The sequence below is a fragment of the Petromyzon marinus genome, unplaced genomic scaffold, assembly GCF_048934315.1.
Source record: "Petromyzon marinus isolate PM22_M1 ecotype Great Lakes invasive population unplaced genomic scaffold, UKy_Petmar_22M1.pri1.0 PM_Scaffold_4, whole genome shotgun sequence".
In the NCBI taxonomy this organism is placed as follows: Eukaryota; Metazoa; Chordata; class Hyperoartia; order Petromyzontiformes; family Petromyzontidae; genus Petromyzon; species Petromyzon marinus.
In genome coordinates this window covers 938707-944706 of record NW_027423390.1, presented here as the reverse complement: position 1 = coordinate 944706, position 6000 = coordinate 938707, and positions in this window count along the sequence as shown.

Below are 6000 nucleotides of genomic sequence, written 5' to 3'. Positions count from 1 at the left end.
GGGTTCAGTGTTAATCAGTGAGCCTCCCATAGGCTTCAGTGTTAATCAGTGAGACTCCCACAGGGTTCAGTGTTAATCAGTCAGACTCCCACAGGGTTCAGTGTTAATCAGTGAGACTCCCTTAGGGTTCAGTGTTAATCAGTGAGACTCCCTCAGGGTTCAGTGTTAATCAGTGAGACTCCCATAGGGTTAAGTGTTAATCAGTGAGACTCCCATGGGGTTCAGTGTTAATCAGTGAGACTCCCATAGGGTTAAGTGTTAATCAGTGAGACTCCCATGGGGTTCAGTGTTAATCAGTGAGACTCCCATAGGCTTCAGTGGTAATCAGTGAGACTCCCACAGGGTTCAGTGTTAATCAGTGAGACTACCACAGGGTTCAGGGTTAATCATTGAGACTCCCACAGGGTTCAGTGTTAATCAGTAAGACTCCCATAGGGTTCAGTGTTAATCAGTGAGACTCCCTCAGGGTTCAGTGTTAATCAGTGAGACTCCCATAGGGTTCAGTGTTAATCAATGAGACTTCCATAGGGTTCAGTGTTAATCAGTGAGACTCCCTCAGGTTTCAGTGTTAATCAGCGAGACTCCCTCAGGGTTCAGTGTTAATCAGTGAGGCTCCAATAGGGTTAAGGGTTAATCAGTGAGACTCCCATAGGGTTCAGTGTTAATCAGTGAGACTCCCACAGGGTTCAGTGTTAATCAAGTAACACTCCCACAGTGTTCAGTGTTAATCAATGAGACTCCCACAGGGTTCAGTGTTAATGAGTGAGACTCCCATAGGGTTCAGTGTTAATCAGTGAGACTCCCATAGGGTTCAGTGTTAATCAGTGAGACTCCCATAGGGTTCAGTGTTAATCAAGTGACACTCCCACAGTGTTCAGTGTTAAACAATGAGACTCCCATGGGGTTCAGTGTTAATCAGTGAGACTCCCATAGGCTTCAGTGTTAATCAGTGAGACTCCCACAGGGTTCAGTGTTAATCAGTCAGACTCCCACAGGGTTCAGTGTTAATCAGTGAGACTCCCTTAGGGTTCAGTGTTAATCAGTGAGACTCCCTCAGGGTTCAGTGTTAATCAGTCAGACTCCCACAGGGTTCAGTGTTAAACAGTGAGACTCCCACAGGGTTCACTGTTAGTCAGTGAGACTCCCTCAGGGTTCATGTGTTAATCAGTGAGACTCCCATAGGGTTCATTGTTAATCAGTGAGACTCCCACAGGATTCAGTGTTAATCAGTAAGACTCCCATAGGGTTCAGTGTTAATCAGTGAGACTACCACAGGGTTCAGGGTTAATCAGTGAGACTCCCACAGGTTTCAGTGTTAATCAAGTGACACTCCCACAGTGTTCAGTGTTAATCAATGAGACTCCCACAGGGTTCAGTGTTAATCAGTGAGACTCCCATAGGGTTCAGTGTTAATCAATGAGACTTCCATAGGGTTCAGTGTTAATCAGTGAGACTCCCATAGGGTTCAGTGTTAATCAGTGAGACTCCCTCAGGGTTCAGTGTTAATCAGTGAGACTCCCTCAGGGTTCATGTGTTAATCAGTGAGACTCCCACAGGATTCAGTGTTAATCGTTGAGACTCCCACAGTGTTCGGTGTTAATCAGTGAGACTCCCACACTGTTCAGTGTTAATCAGTGAGACTCCCACAGGGTTCAGTGTTAATCACTGAGACTCCCACAGGGTTCAGTGTTAATCAGTGAGACTCCCATAGGGTTCAGTGTTAATGAGTGAGAATCCCATAGAGTTCAGTGTTAATCAGTGAGACTCCCACAGGGTTCAGTGTTAATCAGTGAGACTCCCATAGGGTTAAGTGTTAATCAGTGAGACTCCCACAGGGTTCAGTGTTAATCAGTGAGACTCCCATAGGGTTCAGTGTTAATCAGTGAGACTCCCACAGGTTTCAGTGTTAATCAATGAGACTCCCACAGGTTTCAGTGTTAATCAATGAGACTCCCACAGGGTTCAGTTTTAATCAGTAAGACTCCCATAGGGTTCAGCGTTAATCAGTGAGACTCCCACAGGGTTCAGTGTTAATCAAGTGACACTCCCACAGTGTTCAGTGTTAATCAATGAGACTCCCACAGGGTTCAGTGTTAATGAGTGAGACTCCCATAGGGTTCAGTGTTAATCAGTGAGACTCCCATAGGGTTCAGTGTTAATCAGTGAGACTCCCATAGGGTTCAGTGTTAATCAAGTGACACTCCCACAGTGTTCAGTGTTAATCAATGAGACTCCCACAGGGTTCAGTGTTAATGAGTGAGACTCCCATAGGGTTCAGTGTTAATCAGTGAGACTCCCATAGGGTTCAGTGTTAATCAGTGAGACTCCCATAGGGTTCAGTGTTAATCAATGAGACTCCCATAGGGTTCAGTGTTAATCAGTGAGACTCCCACAGGTTTCAGTGTTAATCAGTGAGACTCCCTCAGGGTTCAGTGTTAATCAGTGAGACTCCCTCAGGGTTCATGTGTTAATCAGTGAGACTCCCATAGGGTTCATTGTTAATCAGTGAGACTCCCACAGGATTCAGTGTTAATCAGTAAGACTCCCATAGGGTTCAGTGTTAATCAGTGAGACTCCCATAGGGTTCAGTGTTAATCAGTGAGACTCCCACAGGTTTCAGTGTTAATCAAGTGACACTCCCACAGTGTTCAGTGTTAATCAATGAGACTCCCACAGGGTTCAGTGTTAATGAGTGAGACTCCCATAGGGTTCAGTGTTAATCAGTGAGACTCCCATAGGGTTCAGTGTTAATCAGTGAGACTCCCATAGGGTTCAGTGTAAATCAGTGAGACTCCCACAAGGTTCATGTGTTAATCAGTGAGACTCACATAGGGTTCAGTGTTAATCAATGAGACTCCCATAGGGTTCAGTGTTAATCAGTGAGACTCCCACAGGATTCAGTGTTAATCATTGAGACTCCCACAGTATTCGGTGTTAATCAGTGAGACTCCCACACTATTCAGTGTTAATCAGTGAGACTCCCTCAGGGTTCAGTGTTAATCACTGAGACTCCCACAGGGTTCAGTGTTAATCAGTGAGACTCCCATAGGGTTCAGTGTTAATCAAGTGACACTCCCACAGTGTTCAGTGTTAATCAATGAGACTCCCACAGGGTTCAGTGTTAATGAGTGAGACTCCCATAGGGTTCAGTGTTAATCAGTGAGACTCCCATAGGGTTCAGTGTTAATCAGTGAGACTCCCATAGGGTTCAGTGTTAATCAATGAGACTCCCATAGGGTTCAGTGTTAATCAGTGAGACTCCCACAGGTTTCAGTGTTAATCAGTGAGACTCCCTCAGGGTTCAGTGTTAATCAGTGAGACTCCCTCAGGGTTCATGTGTTAATCAGTGAGACTCCCATAGGGTTCATTGTTAATCAGTGAGACTCCCACAGGATTCAGTGTTAATCAGTAAGACTCCCATAGGGTTCAGTGTTAATCAGTGAGACTCCCATAGGGTTCAGTGTTAATCAGTGAGACTCCCACAGGTTTCAGTGTTAATCAAGTGACACTCCCACAGTGTTCAGTGTTAATCAATGAGACTCCCACAGGGTTCAGTGTTAATGAGTGAGACTCCCATAGGGTTCAGTGTTAATCAGTGAGACTCCCATAGGGTTCAGTGTTAATCAGTGAGACTCCCATAGGGTTCAGTGTAAATCAGTGAGACTCCCACAAGGTTCATGTGTTAATCAGTGAGACTCACATAGGGTTCAGTGTTAATCAATGAGACTCCCATAGGGTTCAGTGTTAATCAGTGAGACTCCCACAGGATTCAGTGTTAATCATTGAGACTCCCACAGTATTCGGTGTTAATCAGTGAGACTCCCACACTATTCAGTGTTAATCAGTGAGACTCCCTCAGGGTTCAGTGTTAATCACTGAGACTCCCACAGGGTTCAGTGTTAATCAGTGAGACTCCCATAGGGTTCAGTGTTAATCAGTGAGAATCCCATAGAGTTCAGTGTTAATCAGTGAGACTCCCACAGGGTGCAGTGTTAATCAGTGAGACTCCCATAGGGTTCAGTGTTAATCAGTGAGACTCCCACAGGTTTCAGTGTTAATCAGTGAGACTCCAATAGGGTTAAGTGTTAATCAGTGAGACCCCCATAGGGTTCGGTGTTAATCAGTGAGACTCCCTTAGGGTTTCAGTGTTAATCAGTACGACTCCAATAGGGTTAAGTGTTAATCAGTGAGACTCCCACAGGGTTCAGTGTTAATCAGTGAGACTCCCTTAGGGTTCAGTGTTAATCAGTGAGACTCCCTCAGGGTTCAGTGTTAATCAGTGAGACTCCCATGGGGTTCAGTGTTAATCAGTGAGACTCCCATAGGCTTCAGTGTTAATCAGTGAGACTCCCACAGGGTTCAGTGTTAATCAGTCAGACTCCCACAGGGTTCAGTGTTAAACAGTGAGACTCCCACAGGGTTCACTGTTAGTCAGTGAGACTCCCATAGGGTTCAGTGTTAATCAGTGAGACTCCCACAGGGTTCAGTGTTTATCAGTGAGACTCCCATAGGGTTCAGTGTTAATCAGTGAGTCCCCCACAAGGTTCAGTGTTAATCAGTGAGACTCCCACAGGGTTCAGTGTTAATCAGTGAGACTCCCACAGGGTTCAGTGTTAATCAGTGAGACTGCCATAGGTTTCAGTGTTAATCAGTGAGAATCCCATAGGGTTCAGTGTTAATCAGTGAGACTCCCACAGGGTTCAGTGTTAATCAGTGAGACTCCCATAGGGTTCAGTGTTAATCACTGAGACTCCAACAGGTTTCAGTGTTAATCAGTGAGACTCCAATAGGGTTAAGTGTTAATCAGTGAGACTCCCACAGGGTTCAGTGTTAATCAGTGAGACTCCCTTAGGGTTCAGTGTTAATCAGTGAGACTCCCTCAGCGTTCAGTGTTAATCAGTGAGACTCCCATAGGGTTAAGTGTTAATCAGTGAGACTCCCATGGGGTTCAGTGTTAATCAGTGAGACTCCCATAGGGTTAAGTGTTAATCAGTGAGACTCCCACAGGGTTCAGTGTTAATCAGTGAGACTCCCATAGGGTTCAGTGTTAATCAGTGAGACTCCCACAGGTTTCAGTGTTAATCAATGAGACTCCCACAGGTTTCAGTGTTAATCAATGAGACTCCCACAGGGTTCAGTTTTAATCAGTAAGACTCCCATAGGGTTCAGCGTTAATCAGTGAGACTCCCTCAGGGTTCAGTGTTAATCAGTGAGACTCCCATAGGGTTCAGTGTTAATCAATGAGACTCCCATAGGGTTCAGTGTTAATCAGTGAGATTCCCACAGGTTTCAGTGTTAATCAGTGAGACTCCCTCAGGGTTCAGTGTTAATCAGTGAGACTCCCATAGGGTTCAGTGTTAATCAAGTGACACTCCCACAGTGTTCAGTGTTAATCAATGAGACTCCCACAGGGTTCAGTGTTAATGAGTGAGACTCCCATAGGGTTCAGTGTTAATCAGTGAGACTCCCATAGGGTTCAGTGTTAATCACTGAGACTCCCACAGGGTTCAGTGTTAATCACTGAGACTCCCACAGGGTTCAGTGTTAATCAGTGAGACTCTCATAGGGTTCAGTGTTAATGAGTGAGAATCCCATAGAGTTCAATGTTAATCAGTGAGACTCCCACAGGGTTCAGTGTTAATCAGTGACACTCCCATAGGGTTCAGTGTTAATCAGTGAGACTCCCACAGGTTTCAGTGTTAATCAGTGAGACTCCAATAGGGTTAAGTGTTAATCAGTGAGACTCCCATAGGGTTCAGTGTTAATCAGTGAGACTCCCTTAGGGTTTCAGTGTTAATCAGTGAGGCTCCAATAGGGTTAAGTGTTAATCAGTGAGACTCCCACAGGGTTCAGTGTTAATGAGTGAGACTCCCTTAGGGTTCAGTGTTAATCAGTGAGACTCCCACAGGTTTCAGTGTTAATCAATGAGACTCCCACAGGTTTCAGTGTTAATCAATGAGACTCCCACAGGGTTCAGTTTTAATCAGTAAGACTCCCATA